Raw genomic sequence first — 17,270 nt, forward strand, 5'->3', positions numbered from 1 at the left:
ACGCCCAGATTTATGAAAAGATGAGGCTGTAAGAGAGGTGACATCACGTGTCCCAGGTCACCCAGCAAACGGGTAGAGGCTCAAGCCAGGAGTCACACCAGTTCTGCCCCCCTCCACCCCCTCACACCCATCCCCCACTCCCCAACTCCCAGCTCAACGAGGCCAGGCGCAAACTGTACTTGGCCTGCAGGAATAACCCCTCTCCTGGGCACGCAAGGCGGCCGGCTCCAGCCTCGCAGGGCCCACTCCCGGCCTTTCTCCCACTGTCCCTTCTGCCTGCAACACCACCATCATCTCTGTCCATTGAAACCTTCCTCAGGTTCTGTGCAGATGCCCCTGGAGTCCTGGAAGTTTCTCCACACCTGTGTCCATGATGAACCAGGCCAGTCTAGGTGCTGACTCAGACCGGCCCCTACCCTCAGGCGTCCGCACTCAGGCAGCGGAGAGACCGAAAAGCAAAGACAGCACTGGAGCCCTCACCACTGCCTCAGTTCTCATCCTCGGGGCCTCACCAAACAGGTCCCCCTCCCCTTCCAGTCTGCCTCCTCCAGGAGGCCTCCCCAGATCTCCAGGGGAGGCAGATCTCCGGTGTCCCCTCTATAGTTTCCTGCACGTCCGTCAGACCCTTCCTGCTCAGTTGCTTCTTGCCCCCCGTCTCCCCCTCTGAAAGACAGGCCCCAGGGGCCTGCAGCCCCAGCCTGACCCCAGACATCCCAGTCACCGGACCTGGGCCCCCCACCCTGAGACTCCGGCACTGCTGCCAGCTCCACCTGTCGCCGCCATCAGCGGGAAGTGAAGGCTTTTCCTACACACCCTGCAAACCTGTCCGACTGTTGCGGAGCCATCGCCCCCTCCCGCTGCTTGAAGAGTAATTGAGTGAAAGCTCTGTCTCCCTGAAATGCCTCCATCCATCATCTCCCGGCTTTCTGGGGCACAGGCTCCGGCTCCCATGCTTGTGTGCTCTCTCTCTCTCCTTTTACACACACACACACACACACACACACACACACACACACACAAATGCAACACGGAATCAAACGTCTGCACACAACCATTGGTGCGCACACACGTACACACTCACTCCTTGGACACCCTCAGCCACACTCACTCCTACCAGGGCCCAAATTCAGATGAAGGGACATGACAAAAAAAGTGACAGAGACCTAAGAACTGGAGACGGAGACCAGGGGTCCCGAGGAGGGGGCAGGAGGGGGGTCAGTGGGGGCAGCAGCCAGGCAGAGAGGGTGAGGGCTGAGGCGCCCAGGGGTAGTGGGTGATCTGGGAAGGGGGCGCCGAAGGCGTGGGGCGGCGTAAGGATTCCGCGCGTGGGTGAGCCACACCGTCATGTTCGTATTTGGTGGAAAGAGCTCTCCAGGCAGCCCGGGAGATGTGTGTGATAGAAGCACTGCGGGGGCAGCACACACGGGCACACAAACAGGCTCTCACACTGGCGCGCACACGCGCACGCGCGCACGCGCGCACGCACACACACACCAGGCCTAGGAGAGCCACCCCATGGCAGGCAGCCCCTCCCCCAGGCCCCAGCCTCTCAAACTCAGACCCTCTTCCTTCTCTGCCGGGTTCTCTCCCTCCTGCCAGTGGGCTCGCTTTATGCTTTGCTGGGTGTGCAGGAGGTGGGAGATCCCAGCCCACGCCAGACTGAACCCACCCAGGTACTGCGTCCCAGGAGCCCCTGAGCACACCTGCCGAGACCCAGCAAATCCCAGCCCAGGATTTCTTCCCATCCCGTGAAGTCTCACCACAGAGACAAACAGGTGCCTCACAGACGATGGGTAGACAGAAAAGCGAATGGTTTTTGAGGGCCTCCTGTGTGTGTTACCTGCGTTAGCCTGCTCGAGCCCCCTCTACATTTCTCAGATCCCACCTCATCCCTCTCTCTGCTGCCCTGGACCAGGCCGGGCCCACGGCTACAAGCCACACCAGGGCCTGCCTGCTGCAGGAGCCCTCAGGACACTCCTGACTGGTCCCTGACTCTCCCGCCCCACGCAGCCACATGGGCTCTGTGCCCCTCCATCCCCCCTCAAGGAACCCATAGCCCACCGTCTGGGACTACTGGTTCTTAATTAAGTTGGGGGCACCCACCATGGCCCCTGCCCCAGGATAGGCTGGGAGGCAAGAACGGGAAATTACAGATGCGCTGTGTAGTCAGGTCCCATGGTGAGGATTCAGGTTCACCTTCCTTTCTCTAAAATAAGTGGGGCGGGGGGCCGGCCTCTGGGTCCTGAGTGAGATACAACTTATGGCTGGGTGTCACCGAGGCCCACAGTTACCCAGAGTTAGTAAGCTTTAGGGTCTGAACGCCTCCTAGATCCCACCTCATGGGAGGCTGATCTGACTCTTGTCCCCATCTCTGAAGGGGACGAAGCAGCCACAGCCTGACAGACCCAGAGCGACAGTGACCCAGTCCCTTCCCTTCACCTCTGACCCGATCCTCTACTACAAAAATTCCCCTAAGAATTAATCAGCCCTCAGGGTCCCCACTGAAAAGCCCTCAAGAGAAATTTCTGGGAGAATTTAGTGTCAAGATCTTAGCTCTGAGCTTCCTGGCAGTTGAGTCAAAAAGAGAAATGTGATGAGTCACTAAGTTCTCAGCAGCAGGAACGGTCTTGGCTTTGGGGGGTTTTGTTTGTTTGTTTGTTTTTTGGCTGCACCAGGCGGCTGGCAGGATCTCAGTTCCTAAACGTTTCTCCCAGGTCCTAACTCTCTCTTCTATACTTCATAAACCTATTTGGGTGGTGGGGGAGGGTGTCCTGCTGCAGCCGCATCTCCCGTCTGGGGGAGCGAGACCAGCTGTAAATACTTTTGGTGATAAAGAGCAAATAGGGGTTTCCCTGGTGGCGCAGTGGTTGAGAGTCTGCCTGCCGATGTAGGGGACACGGGTTCGTGCCCCGGTCCGGGAAGATCCCACATGCCGCGGAGCGGCTGGGCCCGTGAGCCATGGCCGCTGAGCCTGCGCGTCCGGAGCCTGTGCTCCGCAACGGGAGAGGCCACAGCAGTGAGAGGCCCACGTACCAGATAGCAGGTGCGCAGTGAGGAATCCAGTAGTTCTCGTTCCCTGAGAGGAAGAGGATAGAAAGCTGGACATTGGACAAGGCCGGGGAGAGAGGAGCTGAGCGAGTAGCCGGGAGGTAGGAACTGCAGGTTTAAGTCTCTGCCCTGGGATCACGCTGTCCTGACGGTGACTGTGCACCGACAAGCCCAACGCGGGACAGTCACTGACAGCTCCAGCACCCAGCCCTCTCTGCTGACAGCTGCAGCAGCCCCCTGCTTCCTCTCCACACGGCCCATCCTCCGTTAGTCCAAACCTCCTAAAACGCGAATCTAGGGACTTCCCTGGTGGTGCACTGGTTAAGAATCCGCCTGCCAATCCAGGGGACACAGATTCGAGCCCTGGTCCTGGAAGATCCCACGTGCCGCGGAGCAACTAAGCCCGTGCGCCACAACTACTGAGCCCAAGCTCTAGAGCCCGTGCTCCACAAGAGAAGCCACCGCAATGAGAAGCCCACGCACCACAATGAAGAGTAGCCCCCGCTCGCCACAACTAGAGAAAGCCCGCGCGCAGCAATGAAGACCCAATGCAGCCAAAAAAACCCTCGAATCTAGCTGTGTCACTCCTGGCCTTAAACCCTCAATGGCTCCCCATTGCCCTTCAAGGCCCTGCAGTCTGGCCTCGGCCCCCTCCCCCCACCCCTTGCCCCTACTCCATGCACCTCGGGCACCAGGCCAGGCCCGCCGAGCTCAGCAAACACGCGATTCTCTGCCCCCTTTGCTTTGCGCGTTGCCTGTTCTCCTCGCTCTCATCCTTCAAGACGCCCTCCTCCATGAAGCCCTGCTCACGCCCTCCCTGCACGGCAGGCTGAATCCAACCCTCTCTGCTCTGGCTCCTTCCACACTCTGTTCACACCTCCTGTCTAGTTTGGGTTCCCCCAAAGCAGACTCAGCCAGGGGCTTGGGAGCAGCCGCTTATTCGGGGGTGATCCCAGGAGGCACAGAGAGAGAGAGCGGAGAGGGAACAGCCAGCGAGGGGCTGGTCATGGGCAGGTTACCCTGCAACTGGGCCGCAGTCCCAGCAGGGGCCCCCGGCGAGGGCGGGGCTGCAGCATTAGCCATCGCCTGATCGGCTGGATGCTGGACGCTGGCCGGCTCCTCTCTCCTCAGACGCACCCCGCTCCAGCCCCGCCACGCAGAGCCGGCGCCCCGGGAATCTATGCAGCATGAAGAACGCCTGTGACAGAAGCAGCCACCTTCCACCTCCTTCCTCCTCCTCCCCGCTGGATGAAAGCTAAGGGAGCATCCCCCACCTCCAAAAAAAAAAAGAGAGTGAAGAGGGCCGCTCTGCGGGTGAATAACCACCCGGCTGACTTCCCTTAGGCCCCAAGTAAGACATCACTTGCGGGAGCGAGAAATTAACCCTAATTACACAGTTACTTTATGGTGCAGCGTCAGTGCTAAAAGTCTAAAAACAAAATCAACAAAAACCCCCACTGCCTCCTGCCAGCTCCCAAGTGCCTAATTAGGTAAGTAATTTTGCTTTAAAGCGAGCACTTTCGTCCTGACATCACCCCAGGAGGAGGCTGACTGCACCCAGCTCCCGGGTGGCATGTCATCTGGAGAGGGGGGCTCGGATGTTGGCCGTGCTGAGGTGGGGACCGTGCCAGGGTGGGCAGGCAGGGCGGACATCTGCTCTCCAGGGCCGTCCCCATGGATTCCTGCTGAAAGACCACCCTGCCCCACTGCCAGCTCCCCTGGCTCCCGGGACAGGCCCGGAGACCCAGGCCTGGTCAACCAGTGGACAACCATTCCCCGGCCACCACGACTGGCTCAGGATGGGCCATGAGGGGCAGCCAGTCCTTGAGCTGGGACTGCAGGGAAGAGGTGCTCTTCCTGGCTAAGCCACCGCCAGGAAACCCGGAGGCACTAATGACCATCTTGCCTCCGTGGTGGCCTGAGAGTTTTGCCAACACAAAGGAAGGCCGAGGCCAGAACTGGAGAGAAGCAGGATCCTGACCATACGGTTCGAGCACTCCCTGCAGCTGCACCCGGATCCAAGAGCTGCCCTCTATTCTTCCCAGGCACGTGAGCCAGGACCTGCCCTCTGGGCCTTGGGGGTCATTTGAGTTGCGTTTCTCTCACTGGCAACTCAGAGTCCTGCCGATTCAGAGGGGTTTCTAGAGCACTCGCCATGTGCCAAGCACTTCACACCCCTTCCCACGGTGGGATGACGGCGCCCAATGCAGATGAGGAAGCTGAGGCTCAGACAGAACCCAGGTCACCCAGCTGAGTAGTGGGGGACCCAAGAGTTCTGCATGACCCCTCCCCACCTCATCAGTCATCAGGCCAGGCGTGAGCACCTCCCACAGCTGGCCAGGTGGCCAGTAAGTACCAGTAAACTGGATCAGCAGCACGTGGAGTGGAGCCAACAGCCATGGGGCAGTGCTGCCCCATGGTTAGAGCATCGAGCCTGGCTTCCGATCCCAGCTCTGCTGCTAGCGCACCATGTGACCTTGGGCAAGTCACTGAATTGACCTCATGGGGGTGTGGGGAGGGTGAAATGCGTTCACATACGGGTTCAGTGCCTGGGACAGGGCCTGGCACAAGAAAGAGCCAACTATTACTATATCACAGCCTCATTTGCTGCTTCGGTTCACACTGGCCCACGAGTCACATGATGCCTGCTTAAACCCTTCCCTGGATCCCACCTCCTGCCGGGGAAAGCCCAGGCAGGAAGGGCCTCCGGAAGTTCTCTGACCGTGACCCCAGCACTGCCCACCGTTTGCCCTGCAGTCCAGAGACACCCACCATCTCAGTTTCCCAGAGTGCACCATGCTGTTTCCAGCTGACACGCCTTTTCACTCGCCAGTCCCTCTACCTGGAGTGCCCTTCCCAGCTGTCCAGATCCCACCCCCAGGCAGAACTGAACTGTCCTGCTCTGTGGCCCACGGTGCCTCTACTAGGGCAGCTCTGGCCCTGAGGGGTGCTGTCGTTGCCCCTGTTCCTCAGGGGCAGCTCAGAGTCCTAGCCGAGTCCCCAGCCCCCCGCCCAGGGCCTGGCTTGGAGGCGGCTCCCTCGCCAGCTTGTCAAACAAATAACCTGAGGGACAAGATCAGAAAAGAAAAAAAAAGAAGCTTGGAGCTGACAAGAAGCACCATAAAATGACTGAGACTTAACATATTTCCAGGAAATACCCCTCCCAGGAGATGATTCTTATGTGTTGCTGATAAAAATAGGGTGTTTCCTCAATCTTTACAAGGGACCCACAGGGGCTTTCTTAAAATGTAACGTAAGATGTAGCTAATGGAAAGGAAGCTGAGATGCTGGAAATGGCAGATCATCTGTCAGGAGGCAGTTCTGTGATGACTCAGGCCTGTGTTGCTTGATAACTAGACCACCAGCCTATGCTACTGTGCTGGTACCCAGCACATAGTAGGTGTTCAGTGGAGGGAGAGAGGAAGGAAATAATGGAAAGAGAGAATTAGGGAGTGATAACATTAACCCTTGACTTTGGCCAGCGTGTGATGATTTATGGGTCATTTTTACCATATATCCTCACACGAATCCTATGAGACCAGAAGAACAGGGTTGCTTTAGCCCCTGGACAAAGAAACTGATGCACTGAAACCAACTCAGGCCAAGTTCAGAGTAAAGGGGGAACTGGAGGCCACAAAGGAATCTGGGGACCTCAGCAGTAGGAGACCCCGGACCATCTCTCGACAAGGCTCCACTCAGGTGGCAACACTCCAGTGACTTTATCTCTGGGTAGAATTGCCAGATACATACAGGATGCCCAGTTAAGTCTGAACTTCAGGCAAACAACGATATATAATTTTTTAGCACACATCCCAAACATGCCTCCCGCAAAATTCAGCTCCCTTACTCCAGGGTAGTCTTGGCACCACGGTAGTTGGGCGCAGCCGCTGGAAACCAGACAGAGATTCTTTCGGCTCTACCACAGCTTGAGGGAAAGGTCCCTCTTCCGAGACTCACCCCACATCCTTCTGAGAGTCCTCCAGGGGAGATCAACTAGAATATTTTGGCCTCTGAAAAGGTAAAACCCTTCGTATTGTGAGTGAGCGTGGGCTCTGGGGACGATTGTACCTGAGCACATCCCAGATCTGGTCCATACGGGCTGTGTGACCTGAGGCAGGCTGTTAATCTCTCTGAGCCTCCATTTCCCCATCTGGGAAATGAGGTTAACAACCCCAAGTTCTCTGGACTGTGGGGATGTAAGAGAGCCCAGCCTAGTCAGGAAACTTTAGTTCTGGTAACCTACCTAATCAGCAGTGGCTTGTGCCTACCTAGAGCACCCTTCTCTGCTTGTAGGGTAACAGTCCTGGGATTTTCCAAGTCCATCCTCCCCACTCTTAGGCCACGTGGTATGAGAGACGTCGACCCCACACCCAGCGCCAGGGGATGGGTCTTGACCTAGGTCTGGCCAATCAGAGTGCGGCCGCATTTAGGCTACAGTGATTGGTTCAGGGATCCAAGCCAAGGAGGCTCTGTTCCGCCCTCGTTGGAGTGGCTGAGAAAGCAAAGGTGTCTTTCTGTTGAACCAGAGGGAGGAGGCTGGGCACTCAGGGCTGTCCGCCGCCATCCCCCCACTGAGAGGAAAGCTGCCAGGGATGGAGGTCAACACAGAGGAATGAGAAGAGCTGTGAGACGGGAGGACACGCTGCCTGGTGACATCTTTCAGGATTCTGGATTAAGCGTGCCCTGAAGTCAGAGACCCCTCGACTTTCAGTAAAGGAGATGATAAGCTCCCTTAAACAAGGTTCGGCAGGCTCCTGTCCATATAACTGAGAGAATTCTGAATGATATATGATCGACTGGTGTCTGGCTTGTCAACCTGTAGCCTGAGAATCTCTGGTGATTTACCCCCTACCCCGCCCCCCATGACATCTAGCATCCTGTTTCCATGGAAACGGACCAGAGCAGTGATCATCACTCTCTCCCTCCCTCCCACTTTTCTCCATATGCAGATGAAAAAGCATCCACACCAGGATTCTCCCTGGAACCTTCCCAGGTCCACACCCACCCAAGGGCCATTTCGGCTACAAGAAAATGACCCCAGATCCCCCAGCTCTGCAGCGACTGGACACAAAGATACAAAACAAACATGTCATGGAGCCTCTCCGCCACGCTGGCTCAGGGCCAGGCTCCGGGGACTCCAGGTCAATGGCTCAGCCTCAGCCCTGCCCCACAGCATGCAGGCCTTGGAGCAGACAGACCTGTAGAGCCCAGGATAAAGCAGGGTGTAAAGTCAGCGGCAGAGCCAGGAGGATGCCCTAGGCCTGCTGGCACGTGGAGTGCTTCCCTGACCCAGAGATCACGCACACAGAGCCATGCAGGAGGGAGGCCGGCAGCAAAGGCTTCTGGAAACAGCCCAGTGGTGACTCTCTGATGCTGGTAACCACAGCGGGTCTGCTGGCGGGCGTGGGCCTCTGTGGAGCTTACACAGGTTGGTAATTGACTTTAGATTTCTCAACAGATCATGTGCACCCAGGTAGTGCTCCCAAGGCTCCAACCAGGACTTGGAGACATGGTGGGGCCACAGCTTTGGCCAAGAGCAGACAAAGAAACTCAGGCCCTAGGAGAGGCGTGTGGCAGACCCGGAGAGCTGCCCACCCAATACGCTTTCTCTCGTCTTCCAATCTTGCCTGGCCCCAGGGAACGATTCTTGGTTGATTTACCCAAATTCAATGATGTTTTCTATTTTCCTAGCTTCCCTTGCAGCTAAGGATGGCCATGAGATCCAGTTCTGGCCAAGCATGCTGGGACAGGGGAAGGATCTAGAAAAGAAAATGCTGTTTTCCAGATCCAAGTAGACAGGTGCGGCTGGCATAGCCCTGTCTCCCTTCATCCTTTCTGCCTTCAGTGCAGACACGATGCCCACAGCTTCAACAGCCACCTTGTGACCATGAGAGGAAGACCTGGAAAATCACAAGGACATCAGCCCCCACATCACAGAGCCATCACTGGTAACCACTGACCTCAGAACATCATGTTATGTCAGACAAAACACCCCAGGATTTGCACAAGTCACTGTTGGTCATATGTTCTGTTACTTGCAGCCAAATGCATCCCTGACAAATACAGCCAGCAAGTTACACAGAACCAGGATTTGCTCCCAGCCCATGGAGCCAAGCTGCCTGGATTCAACTCCTGACTCTGCTCCTTACCAGTCCATGACCTCGGGCAGGTCACTCCCTGTCCCTGTGCCTCATCTGTGAAATGGAACTGACCACAGTCCCTCCCTCGCAGAGCTGGTCTGAAGATGAAGCCAGATAATGCAGAGCATCGGGCCCAAGCTGAGTGCTCAGCAAACAGTAGATGCCCTTATTTTTATCACCTGGATAATGCCTAAGAGGATTCAATTCCCTTTGCTTTTTAAAGTCCCACTGATGGGGCACTTTGGACAATAGGAACTCTCAGCAAGCAGTCACAGAGGGGACACGTCTGCCTGATCTTCCTAGAAAGCTCTAGTCCAGGGATAAGGAACAATCCTTACTGACATTTTGTTTCCCGAGAGCCTGGAAGAGTCAGGCTGGAGAAACTGTTCCCCACGCACTCTCGGGAGAAGCTGTTTCCAGGGTGGGATAGATCCTGGTCCAGCCTCTCCTTCTCCCTCCCTGGCCAAGGTGCAGAGTTCCAGACATTACTGCTATTTGTGTTAATATTATTCACGATGATAGAAAGTCTTACAAGGAGTCCCCACTGTTCCGTTGACACAGCACATCTGCTTGTCATGAGCATTAATTCAGATCCTGGACACAGATCAGAGATGGAGCCCTCCCCATGCCTCTCCCCGTTCCTGCGGCTTCCAGAAGTGGGAGTCATGCTCTCCACTTGAAGCACTCCCAATGAGGGGCTCTGTGAGGGTCAAATGAACTAGACCCACTTGCATCAGGGCCACCTGGGCATTTGCGTATAATGCAGATTCCTAGGCCCTCCGTACCTGCTGGGTCTAGATCCCTTGGGTGAGGCCCAAGAATCTATATTTTAACATGTGCCCCAGTAATCCTGTCACTCTCTGAATTTTGAGGAGCACTAAGAAGGGGTCCAAGGCTGAACGTATGTTTGAGGACTGGGGAGGGTGCACATCCCTCGGCTGCTCCATTTTCTACACCGAGGTCCTTTCCAGGACACCATCACAGTCAGAAGCTTTCAAGGGACATCAGACTCAAGGCCATTACTGTGCCCTGCACTCTTCCAAGGCGGGGCCCACACCAGCCATGCCCTTGGCAAGGGCTCTGGCTCAGCCTCATTCTGGAAAGGTCCCTACAGCCCAGCCCTAGAGCCCTGGCTCAACCCCACCACAGACACCAGTCATCAGAATTCTTGGGGAAGGTTTTAACAGACGCACCCAGGCCCCTCCCCACAGACGTCAATGGCCACTTCATGTTGTTGGTTAGGGGAGGCGGTAGTATTACCAGCTTGACGCAGCAAGGGAGATATACAGATAAAGAAAACCTCAAGTTCAACAAGAACGTCACTGAATATTTCCCTGCCTCCTCATGGACTATAATGCAGAAAAGCGTAGCTTAAACAAGACAGTGAGGTAGGTTCCCCTATTACCCATGGATTAGTGGGACTTTGTCACACACTGGAAGAGAGTCTCTAGTGAGGTGCCACAGGGCTCACTGTCCTGGGCTGATCAAACACAGGAAATAAATGTAGTGAGTGACTGAATCAAGACTCCAAGATATCACTATAAGGTGAAATTAGTAACAATAAATGCAAAGTTTGGTATTTGTGGTTTAAAAAAAAGATCAACTGTGTTTAGCTCCAGGGTGGGAGAGACCTGGCTTGGAAAGTGAGCACGACCCAGGGGTGGTAGGTAGCACAGCCCCTCACAGGTCACCATGATCCCACATGACCCTGGGGCAAGGGCAGTCCCTTCTCTCCCCCCATAAGTCATCATTGGAAAGTTGGGGTCCTGCTCCCCAGCCAGGGACCAAGACAGCCTGAAGTATGTCCAGCAGGTGAGGCCACCCACCTGTCCTTTGACACATGATGGGAGATGCTGGGGAGACTCAGGGAGGATATGAGCTGCTTTCCAATTAGTGAAGGCTGCCATGAGTCTGCGGGGAGGCACCTTCCCACGCGCTCCAGGCCCCTCTGTGTGATCAGGCCACTGCCCCCGTCTCTGGCTTCATCTCTCAGCACCCACCCATGCCCCAGATTCCTGGGCTCTGACAGACACCCTCCCCCACCCCCTGCCTGGTCAGCTCTTGCACACACCCCTCCCCACCCCGCCCCCGGCCCGGCCTCTCTTCCTCAGGAAGCCGTATACTAACCCTCCCCCGCCATCTAAATCAGGCCCCCATTCCACACCCTCATGGCCCTTCTATACTTCTTTGCAACAACATTGGTCCCAATTTCGAAGTTATTTAGAACTTTATTATCTGTTTTGTATCCATTTTCTAAATCGGGAGCTCCATGAAATCACAGCAGCATCTGTCTTGTTCCTCTCGTGTCCCCGCTGCACAGCACCTGGCGTGTAGTAGGTGCTCAATAAATGCTGATTTTGTGAATGAGTAAGTGAATGAATGGTCCCATCAGGTGGGAGCTACCGGAAGACAAATTTCAGCTTCGTGAAAGAACTTCCTAGCACATGAGGCTGTCCCAGTCTGCAGTCGGCTGCCTTGTGAGTTGCCCCCAGTGGCAGCACCCAAGCAGGGGCCGAATGGACGTGGAGGTGAAGGCTCTGACCTCTAAGGAACCTTCCAGTACAGGGGTACAGAACCTCCATCGCTTGAAGAGGGAGCCAGTAATTTGGGGAAGAGGAGGAGCAGGAAGGAAGAAATCAGCCTCGGGATGACAGGCCGGTTACTCGGGAAACAGGACATTTATAGCTGCGAGCTTGGGTGGGACTGGGGGGGCGGGGTTGGGCTCTGGAGTCCAGGCTTGCGGCTTCCCATCCTGCCCTCTGCACCCACACCATCCCTAGGCACAAAGGACAGGAAGGACCCAGGACAGGGGTAGGTCTGGGTCACCAGAGCTCCCAGCATCCCACACGGGGCTGTTCGTGACTCATAAAATGTCTTCATTGAACCCGCCCCCTAAGCCAGGACTGGCTACGTAATTTGCAGGGCCCAGTGCTAAGCGAAAACGTAGGGCCGCTTGTTCAAAACGTATTAAGAGTTTCAAAATGGTGAAAGCAGAGCATTAAAGCAAGCATGGGGCCCTAGGGGACTCCATATGCACCCAGCCCTCCCTGACTCCCAGGAGGATGCTGGCCAGTGGACCCCACCCCAAGGACCAAGAGAAGACATCAAACGGAGACCTCGCCACAGTGCTGAAGCCAGGCCAGCTCCTCACTCTGCCCAGCTTAGATCTTCCTTGTCTTTATTTATAAATATGAGCAGACGGCGAGGGGGAGTCACTAAGCAATAGAGGAGACTCTTCAAGTCAAAAGGGCGGAATGGGGGCACCTCCTTGGCGGTCCAATGGTTAAGAATCTGCCTTCCAACGCAGGGGACGCCGGTTCAATTCCTGGTCCGGGAAGATCCCACATGCTGCAGGGCAACTGAGCCCAAGCTCTAGAGCCCACAAGCCACAATTACTGAGCCCATGCGCCGCAACTACTGAAGCCAATGTGCTCTGGGGCCCGTGTGCCACAACTACTGAGCCCACAGGCTGCAATACTGAAGCCCGTGTGCCTAGAGCCCGTGCTCCGCAACAAGAGAAGCCACCGCAATGAGAAGCCTGCGCACCGCGAAGGAGAGTAGCCCCTGCTCACTGCAACTAGAGAAAGCCCGTGCACAGCAACGAAGACCCAGCACAGCCAAAATAAATAAATAAATAAATCATGCAGTACTGACTTAAAAAAAAAAGACTTCCCTGAAACAGGAGTTAAGAAAAATTATCCTAAAACATGGAAATACAGCAAAGGGAGGGCAGTATTTCTCACAATGTCATTTAGAGCATTATTTAACAGACCTATCTAAGGATTATTTCATCATCTAGGGGAATATACCTTTGTTTGATTCACTCTTTACCATTAATTAACAATTTGGCTGCTGTGCAATTACATGTAAACTCAGAAATATTTGTAAGTGATTTCTGAGAGGGAAGACAGCAGAAGCAAGAAGAACTACAATCCTGCAGACTGTGGAACAAAAACCACATTCACAGAAAGACAGACAAGATGAAAAGGCAGAGGGCTATGTACCAGATGAAGGAACAAGATAAAACCCCAAAAAACAACTAAATGAAGTGGAGATAGGCAACCTTCCAGAAAAAGAATTCAGAATAATGATAGTGAAGATGATCCAGGACCTCAGAAAAAGAATAGAGGCAAAGATCGAGAAGATGCAAGAAATGTTTAACAAACACCTAGAAGAATTAAAGAACAAACAAACAGAGATGAACAATACAATAACTGAAATGAAAACTACACTAGAAGGAATCAATAGCAGAATAACTGAGGCAGAAGAATGGGTAAGTGACCTGGAAGACAGAATGGTGGAATTCACTGCTGCGGAAGAGAATAAAGAAAAAAGAATGAAAAGAAATGAAGACAGCCTAAGAGACCTCTGGGACAACATTAAACGCAACAACGTTTGCATTATAGGGGTCCCAGAAGGAGAGAGAGAGAGAAAGGACGAGAGAAAATATTTGAAGAGATTATATTCAAAAACTTCCCTAACGTGGAAAAGGAAATAGCCACCCAAGTCCAGGAAGCGCAGCGAGTCCCATACAGGATAAACCCAAGGAGAAACACGCCGAGACACATAGTAATCAAACTGGCGAAAATTAAAGACAAAGTATTGAAAGCAGCAAGGGAAAAACGACAAATAACATACAAGGGAACTCGCATAAGGTTAACAGCTGATTTCTCAGCAGAAACTCTACAAGCCAGAAGGAAGAAGCATGATATACTTAAAGTGATGACAGGCAAGAACCTACAACCAAGATTACTCTACCTGGCAAGGATCTCATTCAGATTCAATGGAGAAATCAAAAGCTTTACAGACAAGCAGAAGCTAAGAGGATTCAGTACCACTGAACCAGCTCTACAACAAATGCTAAAGGAACTTCTCTAAGTGGGAAACACAAGAGAAGCAAAGGACCTACAAAAACAAGTCCAAAACAATTAAGAAAATGGTCATAGGAACATACATATTGATAATTACCTTAAACGTGAATGGATTAAATGCTCCAACCAAAAGACACAGGCTTGCTGAATGGATACAAAAATAAGATTCGTATATATGCTGTCTACAAGAGACCCACTTCAGACCTAGGGACACATACAGACTGAAAGTGAGGGGATGGAAAAAGATATTCCATGCAAATGGAAATCAAAAGAAAGCTGGAGTAGCAATACTCATATCAGATAAAATAGACTTTAAAATAAAGAATGTTACAAGAGACAAGGAAGGACACTACATAATGATCAAGGGATCGATCCAAGAAGAAGATAAAACAATTATAAATATATATGCACCCAACATAGTAGCACCTCAATACATAAGGCAACTGCTAGCAGCTATAAAAGAGGAAATTGACAGTAACACAATAATAGTGGGGGACTTTAACACCTCACTTACCCCAATGGACAGATCATCCAAAATGAAAATAAATAAGGAAACAGAAGCTTTAAATGACACAATAGACCAGATAGATTTAATTGATATTTATGGGACATTCCAATCCAAAAACAGCAGATTACACTTTCTTCTCAAACGTGCACAGAACATTCTCCAGGATAGATCACATCTTGGGTCACAAATCAAGCCTCAGTAAATTTAAGAAAATTGAAATCATATCAAGCATCTTTTCTGGCCACAACGCTATGAGATCAGAAATGAATTACAGAGAAAAAAATGTAAAAAACACAAACAAATGGAGGCTAAACAATACGTTACTAAATAACCAAGAGATCACTGAAGAAATCAAAGAGGAAGTCAAAAACTACCTAGAGACAAATGACAATGAAAACATGATGATCCAAAACCTATGGGATGCAGCAAAAGCAGTTCTAAGAGGGAAGTTTATAGCTATACAAGCCTACCTCAAGAAACAAGAAAAATCTCAAATAAACAATCTAACCTTACACCTAAAGGAACTAGAGAAAGAAGAACAAACAAAACCCAAAGTTAGCAGAAGGAAAGAAATCATAAAGATCAGAGCAGAAATAAATGAAATAGAAACAAAGAAAACAAGAGCAAAGATCAATAAAACTAAAAGCTGGTTCTTTGAGAAGATAAACAAAATTGATAAACCATTTGCCAGACTCATCAAGAAAAAGATGGAGAGGACTCAAATCAATAAACTTAGAAATGAAAAAGGAGAAGTTACAACAGACACCGCAGAAATACAAAGCATCCTAAGAGACTGCTACAAGCAACTCTATGCCAATAAAATGGACAACCTGGAAGAATTGGACAAATTCTTAGAAAGGTATAACCTTCCAAGACTGAACCAGGAAGAAATAGAAAATATGAACAGACCAATCACAAGTAATGAAATTGAAACTGTGATTAAAAATCTTCCAACAAACAAAAGTCCAGGACCAGATAGCTTCACAGGTGAATTCTATCAAACATGTAAGTGATTTCTGCCCAATATGAAAGATAACCCCAAAGGTTATGTTTTATGACCTTATAAGGCTGTTAGCCAGCTTTGATTCTAACTGCCTCTTATCCCCACATTTTTTCTCCAGTGCCTGTCTTCCTAATTCTGCTGATTACCATCCTGCTTGTTCCTCATTAATGAGTTGAATAAATCTGTGATACAGGTTCCTTCTAAGATTTGTGTGAGGGTAATTTTTTTTTTAACTTTTTGGAAATTACACTTTGACTTTAGGATCAGGAAAGGACTTTTAAGAAGGCTGACTTGTATCTATAAAGAGATACGAGCGAATAATGCATCCATTAAAATAAGCTGCTCTGAAAAATAAATTCAAGAGCCAGAAGCAATCCTGGGAATTAAAAAGACACAGAGGAGAGGAACGCTTCCATTAGGGGCAGTAAATGGAGAAAAGGACATCGTTAGTGATTCAGAAGGCCGAGTCAAGGAATTCTCTCCAAGTACAGATGAAATCTGTGAGAGAAATGAGGAAAAATGCAGAGAATAGAGGAGGGAAATAACCGCTTACTGGGAATTCCAGGAGAGAGCAGAGAAGGATGGGCAATCACCAAAGAAGATACAGAAGATTTCTTTTTCTGACTTGAAGGAATACATGAGTCTTGAGTTCCAAAAGGCCCCACAGGGAGCAGTTCTTCACTTACACCTGCCCTTGTGAAATCTCTGAATTCTGAAGGTGAGGAGAAAACCTACAAGCTTCTAGCAAGGAAAAAGCAGGCTGTCTCCCAAGAAAAAAGAACCAGATCTATAGTGGCCTCAGCTGCAATACTATGGTGTTGATTTGGCTGGTATCATGGGCAGGGTTCTGAGGGAGAAAAACTATGACTCTAGAACAGTACAGACAAAAACTGCCCTTCGCCCACAAAGATCAAAGGAATATATGTTTGGACAGGCAAGACTGAAAGACGGCACTATCCAAACACCTTTTCTTTTTAAAAAAAACTACTTAAGGATGTCCTCCAGCCAAACCAAAATGAGAATGAAGAATTTGACAAACGGGTGACACATCTCCCAGCATAGGAATCCCAGCATTAATCTCTAGTTTGGTCTAAATCATCGCTGATAATGTGGTTGTGAAACTGAATACAGCTCTGAGGAAAGGATACTCAGAAGAGCTGCCACATTCTAAAGAACACCAGTGAGTGAACCACTGCCCTTCAGGACTCATCTGTGGAATTCAGCATATACTTGGTGATAGCAATTCCCCATCTCAGCCATGTGCCTGGCCACCCTCCCTGCCCCTTCTCAAGGGCATGACACACGTATGCTGGCATGCACACATATGCAAATGTACATGCTCTCACAGATACTGACACGTGTATACATTCACACACACACTCGTGGGCCTCCAGCCTTTTTGTCTCCCCCCTTCTCACCTCTGCCATATTGACCATTACTGGGCATGGTTAACACCTGCTCATCCTTCAGCTCTTATGTGTGTGTCACCTCCTCAGGCAAGTCCTCAAGCTCCCGAGCCTGCAGCCTGGCCCAGAAATGCTCTCAGAAAATCATAACATTTTCCCAGAGCTCTGGTCTCAGCGTGTGGCACGTTCACCCATGTGGCTGCTGGATGCCTCTTTCCAGACGGTAGTTGGGAAGGACAAGGCCTATGTCTGGGTTTGCCATCCTCCATACCCCACATCAAGGACAGTGCTGAC

The 17,270-nt window shown here is 51.7% G+C and overlaps 1 protein-coding gene across 1 annotated transcript in view; it reads right to left on the reverse strand.

The window, feature by feature from the left end:
- CACNA1I (calcium voltage-gated channel subunit alpha1 I) overlaps positions 1-17,270 on the reverse strand; it is a 103,876-nt gene that overhangs the window by 65,932 nt on the left and 20,674 nt on the right. The gene's annotated exons all lie outside the window — the stretch shown is intronic.

This window comes from Stenella coeruleoalba (genome assembly GCF_951394435.1).
Source record: "Stenella coeruleoalba genome assembly, chromosome: 11".
Taxonomy (NCBI): Eukaryota; Metazoa; Chordata; class Mammalia; order Artiodactyla; family Delphinidae; genus Stenella; species Stenella coeruleoalba.